Below are 17,244 nucleotides of genomic sequence, written 5' to 3' on the forward strand. Positions count from 1 at the left end.
CACAACAGTCTCTGTTTTGAGTCTCTGTTGTTAATAAGGTGCTGTCAAATTTGCTGGCTTTCTTTCTTCAGATATCTCCAATCTGCCATTAAACTTACCTGATGAATGTTTTATTTCAGATTATGCATTTCCCAGTTCTAGAATTTCCATTTGATTCTTTGTTATGGTTTCCATTTCCTTGCCATTTTCATCTCGTCATGCATTAGAGGCGTGTTTATCTATAGATTTTGGAGTATTGGTTATAATAGTTTACCTATTATTTCTTGCATTTGTATTATCTAAATATTGATTTTACTCTAGAGTACCAGTCACATTTTTCTCTTTTTTTATATGATTAATAAATTTGGATTATATCTTAGTCATTTAGATTGTACAGTCTCTAATTATGTTTCTCTGAAGAGTTTATTTTCTCAGCAGGAAGTTAGTGTTTCTGAGTCAAAATTTCACATTCTATGTTCAGATTTTTATCCTTTGCTAAGAACACGTGGAATTTATGAGTCAGCCAGAGATTTGGGCAGTTTTACAGAGAATTTTTTGTCTGCAGCTCTCCCCCTGCAGCTCTGTTTTCTGGAATTGTCCTCCTCATTTAACTTCTACAATCACCCTAGAATCTGTTTTCGATTGTTCAGTCAATGAGATCAAATAGGTTCCTATTTGACTTTTAGTCACCCCCTGGCACCTGCACTCAGACAGAAGCCTGTAAAAACAGGGAAATCACTCAGTGGTGGTTATTTTTCCTAAGTGTTAGATTACCTCCTCTTTCTGCCCACCTTAGGTCATTCTCCAGTATAATCAGATATTGTACTGATATGGCTTACAAATAGTCACACCCTACACACTGGTTTGTAACCTACTTTTTATTCAATAGTATGTTTTTAGTGACTTTCTGTTTTAATAAATAGAAGTCTAAATTACCATTTTGAATTGGCTGCCTGGACTTCATTATGTGAATGACTCTTAATTTTATTTTCCTAGTCCTTTAATAATATACATTTAGTTTGTCTCTGATTTTGTAATATTATTATCAACGTTTGGACCAAAAAGAGAGTTACAGTAATATATTTATATATATATACCCAACTATCTGATATAAAAAATAAATTTAGTATATATAACAAACATTATAAATGTGTCTATAAATGTATATTTTATATATATAATATTATTTATTTAGTGGGTATAATTATCTGTGCAGAATTTGTTTTACAGTAGCCATCCCGTTATGACCAGAAACACTTAATAAAATAAATATTTTACTTATTAAGTGATAGAGGGTTATTTTTTGTTTTACATTCCCTGACAAGAGAAATTAAGAATTGGTTGACCTCTAGGTAGTGTGGTTAAGGATAGGTAAGACGGAGTGTTACTTTTATAATTGAGGTCTGTTTATTTGTACATTTTGGTATACTGTGAATGAAAGCAAAAACCACATCCTTACAGAGAGGATAGTATTTTCAAGTTAATTCTGGACCTGTCTACAGAACAAGAGGGTGTCGGGGAGAATTGGTAAAGCAGAGGTATGTGTGTTGGAATTTACACAGGCCTAAGACTCAGGTTTGTATCTCCATTCTGTTGCCATTTTCTCTATGATCTAGTAAAGGCTTTCCAAGCTGAGGTTTCTTTTTTATAAAGACAAAGGAACAAATTTAAATACTTGTGAAATCTGAACCTGAAAGATTTTGATTTCATTTTCTTGATAGTAAAACAAATTGGTCCAGTCATTAGCACACCTGTTTTTTTTTTTTAATTTTAGTTGTAGATGGACACAATATCTTTATTTTATTTTTATGTGGTGCTGAGGATTGAACCCAGTGCCTTACACATGTGAGGCAAGCGCTCTCCCGCTGAGCCACAACCCCAGCCCAGCACACCTGTTTTTTTCAACACTCTTTTCCCAATTTAAAACCCTCTAACTCACCCCTAAATTATATTCTAAGTCTCACAATTGTTCAAGCCCATGCCCTGGAAATTTATGGAAAGTATTTGACAAGAAGAGAAAAGTAGCCTTGAGCAAATTTGTTGCATCTGTCTTAAAGGATATGTGCATTTTATTAAAATGACAGTGTCAGTGTTGATAAGGAAAGGGATGGTAGCAGAAGAAAAACAAAGTGCCATTTCTGGAAAGTCCACATTTCCAGCAATAGCTCAGGACTGGAGCTCTCTGCATGTCAGGCCCTTTAGCACGTGCCTCAGTATCAACCACTTTGGACAGTACTGCATGCTATTAATATTCACAATGATGGTTCCTACAGCTTCCATCAAAATTAGTTAACTCACATTAGTCAGGAGCCTAGCAGAGCTGAAGTAGAATGAGCAGGAGCAGAAAGGGGAAATGAGGCCATATAGGAAACAAGCTTGGGATGCCGTGGTAAGGACTGTGACTCACTCAATTGAATGGGGGCCTTTGCGGATCTGAGGCAGAGATCTTCCAACGTGATCTGATTTTATTTAACTAAGGACTGCTCTTGCTCTTATGCGGAGGAGGACAAAGGCTCAAAACAGGGAGATCAGCTCAGAGGCTCTGTGCCACTCCATGGAGGAGGGGGCAGTCATATGACCTGCACCAGTGGTTGGTGGTAGAGGCATGAGATAGGGTCTAGGGTTGTAAATGTTTAAATACTTGTGAAATCTGAACCTGAAAGATTTTGATTTTATTTTCTTGATAGTAAAACAAATTGGTCCAGTCACTAGCACACCTGTTTTTTTGCCAGACAAAATGTAGATCATACAGGCAGTCACAAATCCAGTTGAGCATCCACCTAGTGTGAGTGAGGCTCTGGGTTCAATCCTCAGCACCACGTATAAATAAATAAAATAAAGGTTATTGTGTCCACCTACAACTAAAAAAATATTTTAAAGAAACATGAGATTTGGCTTGATTCTGTATAATAAAGCAAAGGCAGGTTGAAATGGATGTGAACTGCAAAAGAGAGGAATCAAAGATAATTCCAAAAATTTTTGTTCTAAGCAAGTAAAAGAACACAGTTCACAGTTTTTGAGATCACAATGCTATAAACTGAGCAGCTTTGGAGGGAAGTCAGGAGCTTGGCCTGAGATGAGTTAGCCTAACACACATCTCAGCAGAAGAATCTAGCTGGAAGTTGGACTGCAAAATCACCTGGAGTAGCAGGGGCGGGTATTGTTTCATGGTCACCTAGGCTACCCTAATAGCAGACTGCAGGGACGTAATAGTTAAGGGCTTCAGAGCATCCATGGGAAGTCATTACAACAACTGCAAGGCAAAAATGTCCAAATATCCAAACGTAGCTCCAAGCCTGGCTTTTCCAGACAAAATGTAGATCATACAGGCAGTCACAAATCCTGAAAAATGGGATGCTTTTCACTGTGAACTCATGTATTCCTGCAGCAAGAGCTACAACTCACATGCAATGACTGCAAGGAGGATGATACAAATGAGGTCTACCCATATTTCATTTCCACGTACAGCATGAGAGATGGATACACAAACCAATGTCTTCAAGATGCAGGAAAAAAAAATGTTTTGATTCAAGAGACCATAATCAGTATGAAAGGAATCACCTGAGCAGTTACCAGGGACTAATGAAAAATAGGATATATTCAAATATTAAATGCAGAAATGGAAAAACAGTTCAGAGGCAGGAAGCACCAGAGTATCTGTCCATCATAAAAGTGTTTTCAGAAGTCATCTTCTATAGTTTCTATGGGTGCAATGGCAGATCCCAGCTACTCAGTCCAACCTGTGCAACTTAGCAAGACCCTGACTCTAAAAAATAAAAAGGAAAATAAATAAAAAGGGCTGGGGGAGGGGGTAGCTCAGTGATAGAGCACTCCTGAATTCAATCCCCAGTAACCCACCCACAAAAAAATAGAGTACTATAAAGCAGAGTTACCCCAACACTCTCCAATTTGCAATACAGTTGTCTCTCAGTATCAGCATGGGATTGATTCCAGGACCCCTGTAATACCAAAACTCATTCATGTTCAAATCCTTTAAATAAAATGCTGTAGTATTTGCATATAACCTGCACACATTCTCCTGTATACTCCAAATCACCTTTAGATGGACTTATAGTACCTGATGTAATGTAAACACTATATAAATAGTTATTTTACTGTTTGCTTAGGGAATCATGACAAGGATGTAATTTTTTTTTCCCAAAATGTTTTTCATCTGCAGTTGGTTGAATCCATGGAAGCAGAGCCTGTATATTTATTTGTACTTGTTATTTAAAATATGTAAGTATATTTTAGACAGGTATTTTTTATAATAGGCTGTAGAAAGGCTGTATGACTTTTTATTCAAACTGAAGGGAAGCGCAGATCTTCCAAACAAGAGGTCAGCAAGAACTAGTGTTGGATTTAGAGACCAGCTAACATTGATTGCTCTGCTGTGCATGTGAAGACTAAACACTATTTGGAAAGCAACTTCATCTTGAAACTGGTATTGGCAAGGTCAGCCTCCAAGCTGAAAATTCAAAATTGTTTTTTAATTGCTTTTATTTTTTAAATACATGACAGCAGAATGCATCACAATTCTTATTACACATTAGAACACAATTTTTCATATCTGTATATAAAGTATAGTCACACCAATTCATGTTTTCATACATGTACTTTGGATAATGATATCCATCACATTCAACCATCATTACTAACCCCCTGCCCCCTCCCTTCCCCTCCCACCCCTCTGCCCTATCTAGAGTTCGTCTATTCCTCCCATGCTCCCTCTCCCTATTCCACTTTGAGTCAGTCACCTTATATCAGAGAAAACATTCGCCATTTGTTTTTTGGGGATTGGCTAACTTCACTTAGCATTATCTTCTCCAACTGCATTCATTTACCTGAAAATGCCATGATTTTATTCTCTTTTATTGCTGAGTAATATTCCATTGTGTTTATATGCCACATTTTTTAATCCATTCATCTACTGAAGGGCAATAAGTGTTGGCGAGGATGTAGGGAAAAAGGCACACTCATACATTGCTGGTGGGACTGCAAATTGGTGCAGCCAATATGGAAAGCAGTATGGAGATACCTTGGAAAACTTTGAATGGAACCACCATTTGACCCAGCTATCCCTCTCCTTGGTCTATACCCAAAGAACTTAAAAACAGCATACTACATGACACAGCCATATCAATGTTCATAGCAGCACAATTCTAATAGCTAAACTGTGAAAATTCAAAGTTTTTTATGCATGCTCCTAACTTAGAATGAAGCAGAGTCAACTTTAAGAAATGGAGGTATAAGCTTAGTAGTAGAGCATTTACCTCATATGCCTGAAGTTCTGGGTTCTATCCCCAGCACCTCAAAGGGGGGAAAAAAAGGAACACATAGACACAGTACATCATCCTATTGCATTTAACAGCATCTTTCTCAAAACCTAATTTGTTTTAAGTATTGGCTCAGCTGTATAATCTACCATGAACAATCATGGTGTTTTATTTGGCATTTAAGTAATTTTGTGATGAAATTATCATTAAAGTAGTTATGACATTGGGCTAGGATTGTGGCTCAGTGGCAGAATGCTTGCCCTACATGTGTGAGGCACTGGGTTTGATCCTCAGCACCGCATACAAATAAATAAATATTAAAATTATTATGTTCATCTACAACTAAAAAAATTTTTTTTTAAAAAGTAGTTATGGCATGATTTATTGTACTGTAAAACATTCAGGTGAAATACTGAAAATGTTCATTAAAGCAAGATGTGACATAATTTAATTATATTATAGAGAGTTGTATTGATTTGGCCAAATGTGTAATTTGGTAAGATATTCCCTTCCTTGGATTTGTATTCCAAAAGTCTGTGATCTAGAATACTGCTTCAGCCTGGTTCTACTCAGTGAAAAAAAATCATAGTCATTACCTGAATTTTGCAGCAGCATAAACTTAGGCACACAGCTGTTCACATCTCTGGCAGACCCTGTTCACTAACAAAATTACCACATGTCAAAAATCATGCTTCAGGGCGGGGATTGTGGCTCAGTGATAGAGCGCTCACCTAGCACGCACGAGGCCCTGGGTTCCATCCTCAGTACCACATAAAAATAGATGAATGGAATAAAGTAATGTGTCCAACTACAACTAAAAAATAAATACTTTAAAAAAAATCATGCTTCACTTACTCTAAAGCATGATGTATTACATTGTGTTAGTTAACTTTTCATTGCTGTGACCAAAATACCTGATAAGAACAATTTAGAGGAAGAATCAATTTATTGGGGCTCATGGTTTTAGAGATCTCAGTCCATGACTGGCCAACTCCATTGCTCTGGGCCAAAAGTGAGGCAGAACATCATGGCAGAAGAGCATGGTGAATCAGGCATGTGCAATAGTAACTGCTCAACTTATGGCAGTCAGGAAGGAGAGAGAGAGAGAGAGAGAGAGAGAGAGCGTGAGCATGCGCACACGCAAGTGAGCACAAGAAGAGCCAGGGACAAGTTATAGTCCAAGGCCATGCCCCCAGTGACCTACTTTCTTCAGCTGCACCCCACTCGCCAACAGTTACCACCACCTCTGTAGTCTGTTCAAATTATTAATTCATCAAATGGATTAATCCTCTGATGTGGTTACAGCTGTCATAATCTAACATTTCGCTTCTGAACATTTCTGCACTGTTAACACAAATTTTTCTGAGAACATTAAAGATTCAAACTATAACTCACCTTTCTTAGGTAATTGCTCTTTGAAGTAGTTGGGACTATAGCCTCTTTTATACACGAAGACCTGCACTTTGATTTCCCAGGGACTTCATGCTTTTAATAATGTGGCACCACATCACCAAACAAGCAGGTGCACAGGGATAAGCATGAGAGGGAAGGTCAGGGGAAACAAACCAGGACAGCTAGAGACCCTCAAAGCAGGAGGGAGGCTGAGGCCATGTGAGTATTTGGATGAGGGAGTTGGCCCACAAGGACTGGGCAGCCTAGGACAGTTTTCATCCTGTTTTTGCTGCTGATTGTCTGAGAGACTTTATCATATGAGCCTTAGGGCCCTTATCAATGTTCTGGGCCTACTAACATCTCCTTCTCAGGTAGGCTTGAATCAGGTATGTGCAATAGTAATATTGTAAATTCTCAGGAAAAATATCTTCCTCCCACCACTGAGACAACTGGGAGCCAAGCAAGGCTGAGCAAAGCTCAAAGCCTCAAGTCAAGCCTTGAGGTATGGAGGGATTCCACTTTGGTGATATGGAGACCATAGAGTTTTAGTTGACAAATGACCAAAGCTCTCAAAAGCTTACATAGGCAAAATTTTTGAGCAACCAAAATCAAAAATCTTGAGCTACATGTAGTATGGAATCTTGGATGGGATCCTGGAACAAAAAAAAAAAAAAAAAAGACAGAGAACATTGGACATCAGTTAATAATTATTTGTCAGTATCCACTCATTCATTGTGACAAATGTACCATACTGATGTCAGAACTTAATAATATGGGAAACAGGGTACAGGGTATATGGACATTGTGCTATCTTGCTGCATTGTTCTGCAAATCTAAAATTGTCCTAAAAATAAAATCCATTAGTAAAAAAAACACACCAAACACTGGAAAGGATTTAGATAGAGCAGAAGGGGCATGCGAACTCATCAGCGAAGACCCCAGGGCCAACAAGAGCAAGTGAGGAGAGGCTAGTCCTAAGGATGGACTGGCATTGAGGACGGTGTGGGTAGGCCCCACAACACAGGACACCCTCTCCCTCCTTTCTGGGGACTCACTGCTCGCTTTAGGACCAGGCTGTAAGGGCTCAGAGCTGGAGGTTGGTGCTGTGTTGGGTTCCAGCTGGAGGTATGAATGGATGATTGGCCGCTGCCTGGGCTGCCTGTTCCTCTACAGTAAGCACAAGCTTTCGTCAGATTGACTGTTGGATTCACCATCAGCAGTCTTGCTTTCAGAAGACAAACTGTGTAAACCATCTATCCATAACAGTCCAGAGTTCTGGCTGGCCCTCGACATTTGGTTCCTTGTGAGCTGTGTAATTTGAGGGAAGGAGCTTTACCTCTCTGGGGCCCAGCTTCCTCATCTGTAGAATATGCATGTCATTTCATTCTCTGCTCCCATCAAAAACTTGTAGTGAGAAGTCCATGCAATGGCCCATCCTGAAAATGGACCCTAATTCTACAGCTCAAAACTGCCCTCACCTGCACTATCATGACTCACTCCAAAGTCTCCCATTTGGCAATCCTTGGTGGAGATCCAGAGAATTTGCATCTCTAACCTGTTCCCAAATGCTACTGGTCTAGGGACCACACTTTGAGAGCCACTGACTTCCAGCTATAGGTCAGCGCAGGAAAGAATGAGGAACTGAGGAGATTCCCAAGGGATTGTATAACTTCATGGACAGAACTGCCCACCTTCTCTTATGAATGTTAATAGAATTATTTAGCTGCTGTTATTCAGGGGTAAAGGCATCCCCACTGATTTTTTTTTTACTAGAATCCAGAATTCATGTCTGTGCTACTGTCCGAACATTGTTAGAATTTCAGAATAGATCAGAGACAGCCAACCTGTCTTCCTGCAAAAGAATTAAAAATCCAGTATCAAGACTGACTTTTGCATTGACCAGACCACGTGGTGTTCACTAATTTATTCACCTGCAAGTACTGTGGAGCCCATGGTAATTCTTTTTAATGCCTTCTTGTAAGTTAGCTGTGTGTGAACCTCCAAAGAAGTGCATTTGTATGAAAGGAGCTTGAGGAGTCTTGGCAGACAGGTGGCTTCCGTCCTGGGGTTCTTCACCCACTGCCACCTCCACTTCATGTGTGCCTCCTCTTCCCCGCACCACTTATGCAAGTCGTGAGACTCTCAGGAAACACCTCCTGGATTCCACACCCTCTGCTGGAGGCTGGAGAGAAGATGACAAGTAGGAGTACAGGGAATTTCATGTTGAAATTGGCTTTTAAGGTTTGCTTAGATGAGCAATCATTTTGTAAGTTGCTGAGTCCCCACTTGAGATTGGATAAGTAAAAGACTGAGAAAAGTAGTGACTTTTAGAAGAAATCAGTTTTATTTCCCCAGAGAGGCCATTGCTTTTAAAATACCCCCAAAGATTATGTGCATGTACACATGTGGCATAATGAATCCCACTCTTCTATGTGATTATAACGTGCCAATGATAAATAAATTTAAAAAAAATAAATACCCCAGAGAAGTAAGTAAGGGCAGGGGACCAGATCTCTTTAATATTTACAAGTTAAATTGTATAATGTCTGGGATTGCATTAAAATAGTGGAATATTTTAAAAATCAAATAGGATCTAAATATGGAGAGATACTTTATGTTAATGAATTAGAGAAATCAACAGGGTAAAGATTAGTCAGCTGTCTCCTAATTAATACACAGTTTTAATTTTTGTCAAAATCCCAGCAAGATATTTTGTTAGTATACACAAAATTATTCTAAAATTCATATAGAAAGGCAAAAAAAATGTATATATATATATATATATATATATATATATATATATATATGAATAGCTAAAACAAGGCTGATTAAGTACCCCTAGGTTCAATTCCTGGTACAAAAAAAAATAGCTAAAACAATTCTGAAAAAGAGAAATGAAATAGGAGAAATCACTCTATCAAATGTCAATCATTACTACATGCTCCCAGAAAACACGACTGGGGGGCTGGGGATGTGGCTCAAGTGGTAGCGCGCTCGCCTGGCATGCGTGCAGCCCGGGTTCGATCCTCAGCACCACATACAAACAAAGATGTTGTGTCCACCGAAAAATAAATAAATAAATAAATATTAAAAAAAAAAAAAAAAAGAAAACACGACTGGAATGAAGGATAAACACAGAGATCAATGGGACAGAATAGAAAATCCGGAAATGGCATGATATAGTTGAAAGCACCTGGAAGGGAATACAAAAAGAAAAAATGGAGGCAAACCTCATGGACCAGCAATGTTTTATTCAGCACCAGAGGGACACATCTTCAGGAGCAAAATGGCCTTGGGCCACCAGGAGAGTCTGGGTTTTAGATGTAGCCTTAGCAGAGCCAGGCCATGGGAGGAGTTAATTGCTTTTGGCTGGCAGGGGGCAGGGCCAGGTCATGGGAGGAGTTTTGGTGGTGGGATCATTTAGGGTAGGGTGGGAGGACAGGTAGGTAACCATAATCCTTCACCCCACACCACCTGATAATCTCTAGTATTTTCTCTTGCTAAGAATTTGCCTATTCTAGATAACCTCATATAAACAGTCCTTTTGTATCTTATTTTACTTAGCATAAAATTTTCAAGGTTCATTCCTGTTGCAGTTTGTACCAGAATGTCACTCATTTTTATAGCAGTATGATATTCCATTGTGGGGCTGGGGTTATGGCTCAGCAGTAGAGTGCTCCCCTAGCACGTGCAAGGCCCTGGGTTCGATCCTCAGCACCACATAAAAATAAATAAGTAAAATTAAAAACAATATTCCATTGTATGTATATACTACATCTTCCTTATCCTTTCGACTATTAATGGACACTAGAGTTGTTTCCACCTTTTGGCTATTGTGAAAAAAGCTGCTCCAGCTATTGTTATAGAGATATCTGTTTGAGTCCCTGATGTCAGTTTTTGGAGATATATAATGTTATGGTTTGGATATGAGGTGTCACTGCAGAAGACTCATGTGAGAGAGTGCAGGAATGGTTAGAATGACGTTGTTAGATTATGAAAGCTTCAGTCTCATCAATGGCTTAATCTATTTGATAGATTAATAATTTGAAAGAACTGCTTAGTAACCATAGGCAGGTGGGGTGTGGCTGAAGGTGTCCCTGGTTCCTCCTGTGTGTGTGCATGTGTCCTCTCTCTCCCCTGACTCCCCTTCCCCTGACTCCCCCTCCCTCCCTCCCTCCCTCCCTCCGTGTCTCTCTCTCTCTCTCTCTCTCTCTCTCTCTCTCTCTCTCTCTCTCTCTCTCTCACCCCCAGCTCCCTCCCCTCCCCCTGTCATGCCCTTCCACCATGTTCTGCCTCCCCTTAGGCCCAGAGCAATGAAGTCAGCTAACCATGGATTGAAACCTCTGAAACCATGATCCAAACAAACTTCTCCTCCTCTGAGTTATTCTTGTCAGATATTTTGGTCACAGCGACAAAAATCTGACCTAACATGTATACCTAGGAGTGGATATCCTGAATCATATGGTAATTTTATGTTGTGCTTTTTGAGAAACTGCCAAACTGTCTTCCACAGCAACTATACAATTTTATATTCCCATCAGCAGTGCATAGGGTTCCAGTTTCTCACATCCTCCTCAACATTTGTTATTTTCAATCCTTTGTTGTTGATATGACAACCACCCTAAAGATGTGAAGTGGCATCTCCTTGTGGTTTGAATTTACACTTCCCAATGATTAGCAATGTTGAGCATTCTTTTTCGTGCTATTCATATTTATATGGCTGTTTGCATATCTTCTTTAGAAAAATATTTGTTCAACTCCACTGCTCATTTTTATTTTTAATTATTATTATAATTATACAGTGTGATATATTGTAGAGTATGATAATTCGGTGAATATATACAATGTGTAATGATAGAATCAGGATAGTTCACTCTTTCTTGTTTATTCACTTATTTATTTTGTACTGGGATTGAACCCAGGAGCTCTCTACCACTGAGCTACATCCTCAAGCCCCTTTTTTTGAATTTTGAGACAGGGTCTCATACTTGTCATCCTCCTGTCTCAGCATCCTGAGTGGTTGGGATTACAGATATGCAGCACTGTATGTGGCTTGCTTATTTTTTAATTTTTTTTGGGGGGTGGGGGGCATTGCAGATTGTGTCCTTTTTTTTTAGTTAAGTAAGTTCTTTATATATTCTGGATATTAATCTTTTATCAGATGCATCATTTGCAAGTATTTTCTCTCATTCATTGAGTTATGTTTTCCTCTTTTGATGCACAAAAGTTTTAAATTTTAATGTAGTACAATTTATTGTTTTTTTTTTTTTGGTTGCCTGTGCTTGTGATGTCATATACAAGAAATCATTTTCAATTACAATGTATCAAGGTTTCCCCTAGTATTTCTTCTGAGGATTTTATAGTTTTAGCTCTTATGTTTAGGTTTTTGTCCATTTTGAGTTAATTTTTACATGTGTCAGAGGCCAAGTTCATTCCTTTTGCATTTGGATATCCAGTTTCCCAACACCATTAGTGAAAAAGATACTTTTCCTTCACTGAATGTCATGGCACCTTTGTTGAAATCAATTAATTATACAGGGAGAGTTTATTTCTAGTTTCTTCATCATTTTTCATTGGATTGTATATCTATCCTTATGCCGGTACATTCCAGCAGTTTGTAGTAGGCTTTGAAATCCAAAAATTTGGGTCCTCCAATTTTGTTCTTCGTTTTTCAAGGTAATTTTGACTATTCAGTGTCACTTCAGATTGCATGTGAATTTTAGGATAAGCTTTTTTATTTGTATAAACACACTATTGGGATTTTGATGGGAATGCACTTAATCTGATAGTACTGTCATCTTTAAAATATTAAATCTTTTATTCATAAACATGGTATGTCTTTCCATTTATTTAAGTTTTCTTTCATTTCTTCCAATGATGTTTTGCAGTTGTCAGTGTACAAATATTTTGCCTCCTTGGTTAAATTTATTCCTAAGTATTTGCTACTACAGTGGATTTTTTAAAAATTTGTTTTATGTTGTGCATTACAGATATACAGAAATAAAACTGGGTTTTGCATGTTAATTTATATTCTTCAACTTTGCTGAATTTTATTTATCAGATATAACTATTTATTGTGGACTCCTTAGACTTTTCCATATATAAGATCATATCACCTGCAAGCACAGATAGCTTTCTTTATTTTTCAACATGAATGCTTTTTTTTTGGGGGGGGGGTACCAGGAATTGAACTCGGGCCATTTGACCACTAAGCCACATCCCCAGCCCTATTTTGTATTTTATTTACCGACAGGGTCTCAGAATTGCTTAGAGCCTTGCTTTTGCTGAGCCTAGCTTTGAACTCGCGATCCTCCTGCCTCAGCCTCCCAAGCCTCTGGGATTACACGCATGTGCCACCATGCCCGGCCGTGGATGCCTTTTGTTTCTTCTTGCTTATTTATTCTTACTAGGACATCTGTTCAATATAGAAGTGGAAAAGTGAGCATCTTTGTCTTGTTCCCGATCTCAAGGAAAAGAATGATTTCAGTCTTTCACCATTTAATATGATATTGACTAATAAGTTTTTCATATATGCTCTTTATCACATGAAGGACCTTCCCTTCTATTACTAATTTACTGGGTCTTTATAAAAGGAAAAGATGTTGTGTCTTGTCGGGGTTTTTTTCAGTATCAGTTGAGGTAGCCATATATTTCTTTCCTCCAGTATATTAATGTGGTATATTATACTTGTTCATTTTGATATGTTGAAACATCCTTGCATTCCAGAAATAATTCCAACTTGGTCATAATACATAATCCTTCCAATATGCTGTTGAATTCAATTTACTAATATTTTTGAGAATCTTTGCATCTATATTCATAAAGGGTAATTGTTAGTCTAAATTTTTTTTTCTTGTAGTGTCTTTGATTTTGTTATCAGAATTTTCTGTAATGAGTTAGGAAGTATTCCTTCCTCTTCAGATTTTTGAAGAATCTGAGAAGAATTGGTATCAATTATTCTTTGGTAGGATTCACCATCAGATGGTAGTAGCTATCTGGTCCTGGACTTTGCTTTGTTTGGAGGTTTTGATTACTTACTGACTATGGGCCTATTCAGATTTTTTTTATATCTTCTTGAGTCAGTTTTGGTAAATCATATGATTCTAGAAATCTTCCGTTCATCTAGTTTATCTCATTTGTTGGTATTCTTTTATAAGCATTTCAATTTCCTGTCAATTGGCAGCAATGTCCCACTTTGCCAATTAATTTTCTACAAAGGTACAAAAGCCATTCGGTGCAAAAAAAAAAAAAAAAGATAGTCTTTATGCAAGTGATGCTGGAGTAATTAGACGATCTATAAGCAATGAAAATGAAACCTTACCTACACCTACATGTTATTAAAAAGAAAAACCTCAAATAACATATTTAAGTACAAAAAGTAAAGCTGTGAAGCTTTTAGGGCTTGTGGGTATATTTCAGTGGTAGAATGGCTTGGTTCAGGCCCTAGGTTCAGCCTCCAACATTGAAAGGGATTTACACACACACACACACACACACACACACACAAACCTTTAGAAGCAAATATAATGAATATAATTGGGAAGTAGGGTTTGGTGAAGATTTCTTAGACATGACACCAAAAATATGACTCATAAAGGATAAGTGATAAACTGAGCATCATAAAAATTTAAAACTTTTGCTTGCTCTACAAAAGCCCTTATTAAGGAGATGAACAGATAGTCTATAGATGGAGAAAATATTAGCAAATCATATATCTGACAAAGAATTCATATCTGGAATATATGAAAAACTCTCAGATCTTGATGTATTTATAAAAATAACAAAAAAATCCAGTTGGAAAATAGGCAAAAGCCATGAAAAGATATTTCACCAAAGAGTTGATATGGTAAATAACCATATGAAAAGATGATGAACATCACCAGCTTTTTAGGAGGTGAAAACTGAAACCATGATCTGATATCACTACACGTCCATCAGAATGTCTAATATATAAAATAATGACCATACCAAATCCTGGTACAGTTTCAAAGAAACTGTCTCTCATACATTGCTGGTTAGAATGTAAAACGGTACAGTCTGGAAAAGTGATTTTACTTCTTAAAAGCTAAGTATTCACTACCATAGGACCCAGCAATTCACTCCTGGGCATTTATCACAGATAAATGAAAACTTATGTTCACACAAAACCCTGCACATGAATATGCATAGCAGCTATATTCATAATAGCCAATAATTAGAAATGACCGACCAATCTATCCTTAAACAGGTGAATGGTTAAACTGTGATATATCATGAAACACTAATCAGCAATAAATGAAACTATAATACAACAAGTTGAATGGATATCAAGGGAAGTGACTGAGTGATAAAGGCCAACCTCAAAAGCTTACATACAGGCAAGTGTCGTGGCGCATACCTGTAATCCCAACAGCTCAGGAGGCTGAGGCAGGAGGATCTCGAGTTCAAAGCCAGCCTCAGCAATGGTGAGGTGCTTAGCAACTGAGTGAGACCCTGTCTCTAAATAAAATACAAAATAGGGCTGGGAGGTGTCTCAGTGGTCGAGTGTCTGTGAGTTCAATCCCTGGTACCAAAAAATAAAAAATGTATATATAGGTTGCTGTGATGGATACACACATCCAGATAGTTGATAAAATGACATAGGACTTTACACACACATTTCCCCAGAGTCCTTTTCTTGGCTGTGATATTGTACTTGACTTACATGCAATATCCATTGGGGGAAACTGAGTAAAGGATACATAGAATCTCTCTGTACTAGTTGTACTACCTTATAACCCAAAATCTTTATTTCAAGTAAAGTTTTTAAACACCCTAGAAGAGATTACATGGCACTTTGACAATCTTTGATAGATTGCTGTTTTAGATGTGTCTGAGATTACGTTTTTTTTTAAAAAAAAAAACAGAGATAGAATATTTCTCTCTTAGAAACATATACTTTAGTGTTTACAGATGGAATCATGCCATGTCTTGAATGTGCTTTAAAAAATCATCCAGTGGGGGGAAAAATCATCCAGTGGGGAGGACAATTAGATGATGAAACAAAATTCATGTTGAGAATTGTTGAAATTGGACACTGGTTATACAAGATTCCTTGTACTGTTTTTCTCCCTTTGTATATAGTAGAAGCATTCCATAACGAAACAACTTTAAAACATAAATGAAATAAAAATTATGGGGGTGGACTTGGTACTTTTGACTGTGTACAAGGTCAGGAGCAAGGTCCTTGACTTCTTCTTGCAAACTGAGCTCAGCCACAGCTGCCAGGCTAGAGAAAGAGGGCTTCCCGGGTACCCTTTCACCATACTTTTGTCCATATGCAGCTACATGCATGAAGCTTCAGTGTTCTTGGCATTAGCTCTGCCAGGCCACTCGTGCTCTAGCTTTCCATTTGTTCTTGCATCCACACATCCATCTTTCCTAAGGGGACTGGGGATTGAGCTCAGGGACACTGTACTATGGACCTACATTCCCCTTTTATTTTGAGACAGGGATGCTTTACCACTGAGCTACAGCCAGTAGCTCATTTCATTTTTTTATTTTGAGTCTTGTTAAGTTGCTTAGGGCCTCATTAAGTTGCCCATGTTGGCCTGGAATTTACAATCCTCCTGCCTCAGCTTTCCCAGTCACTGGGATAATAGGCAAATGCCATCATGTCCAGTCTCGTCTCTCCATTTTTTAATTCCTATGATTCCTATATTTAGTCTCTATCTAGCCACCATCCTTCCATCTGTTCACTTTTTTATTTATCTAACATTGACTGAATATCAACATCAGGGAAAAGGGCATGGCTACTGCCTTCAAATAATTCACAATCTAGGTGGGGAGAGAAGCTAACACAATGCAGAAAAAAGTAAATTAGAGGCAGCATTAGTTCCTGGAGGAAGGGATCAGATAAGGCTTGCACAAGGGAGCAAATATGTCAGAAGACAGTCTTAATACTGTCACCTTTGTTGGGCCCATGTAAATAATCCAGGATAATCTCCCTATTTCAAGGTCAGCTGATAGTGCCGTAATTCCATCTGAAACCTTAATTCCTTGTTGTCACGTAACATAACATAGTCACAGGCTCCGAATAAGATATTTTTCATATTGTAGAGAGCATTATTCTGCCTACCACAAGAACAGAGCCCAGATACAGACCCATCCACATGAAACATGATTTAAAACAAGAACAGAAATAGATTCGTTGGAAAGGTTCACCTATTTGGCAAATGGTGCAGAGACTATTAATTATTCTTACAGAAAAAAAATGAAATCGGATTCCTACCTCAGACCATATATAGAAATCATTTGCAGGTAGACTTAAAACTTACATGTAAAAAAAAAAAAAAAAACCTACAAAACATGGAAAGATAACATCTGTATGACTTTGAGATAGGGAAAAATTTCCTAAACATACAAAAAATACAAATCACATAGGACATGACTGACAGGTTTGTCTATATCAAAATTTCAGCATTTCAGCTCATCAAAAGTTAAAAAAAAAAAAAAAAAGGAGACTGACGAAGACAAGCCACAGTTGGGCTCAGTATTGCATGCCTGTAATCCCAGTGACTCTGGAGGCTGAGGCAGGAGAATCACAAGTTCAAGACCAGCCTCAGCAACTTAGCAAGAC

General features: G+C 38.0%; 1 protein-coding gene across 7 annotated transcripts in view; it reads left to right on the forward strand.

The window, feature by feature from the left end:
• Nucleotides 1-17,244, forward strand: part of Arhgef4 (Rho guanine nucleotide exchange factor 4) — a 167,811-nt gene that overhangs the window by 129,936 nt on the left and 20,631 nt on the right. The gene's annotated exons all lie outside the window — the stretch shown is intronic.

Source organism: Marmota monax, unplaced genomic scaffold (genome assembly GCF_021218885.2).
Source record: "Marmota monax isolate L192 unplaced genomic scaffold, Marmota_monax_Labrador192_F-V1.1 WCK01_AAM20220418_F8-fsc00034, whole genome shotgun sequence".
NCBI lineage: Eukaryota > Metazoa > Chordata > Mammalia > Rodentia > Sciuridae > Marmota > Marmota monax.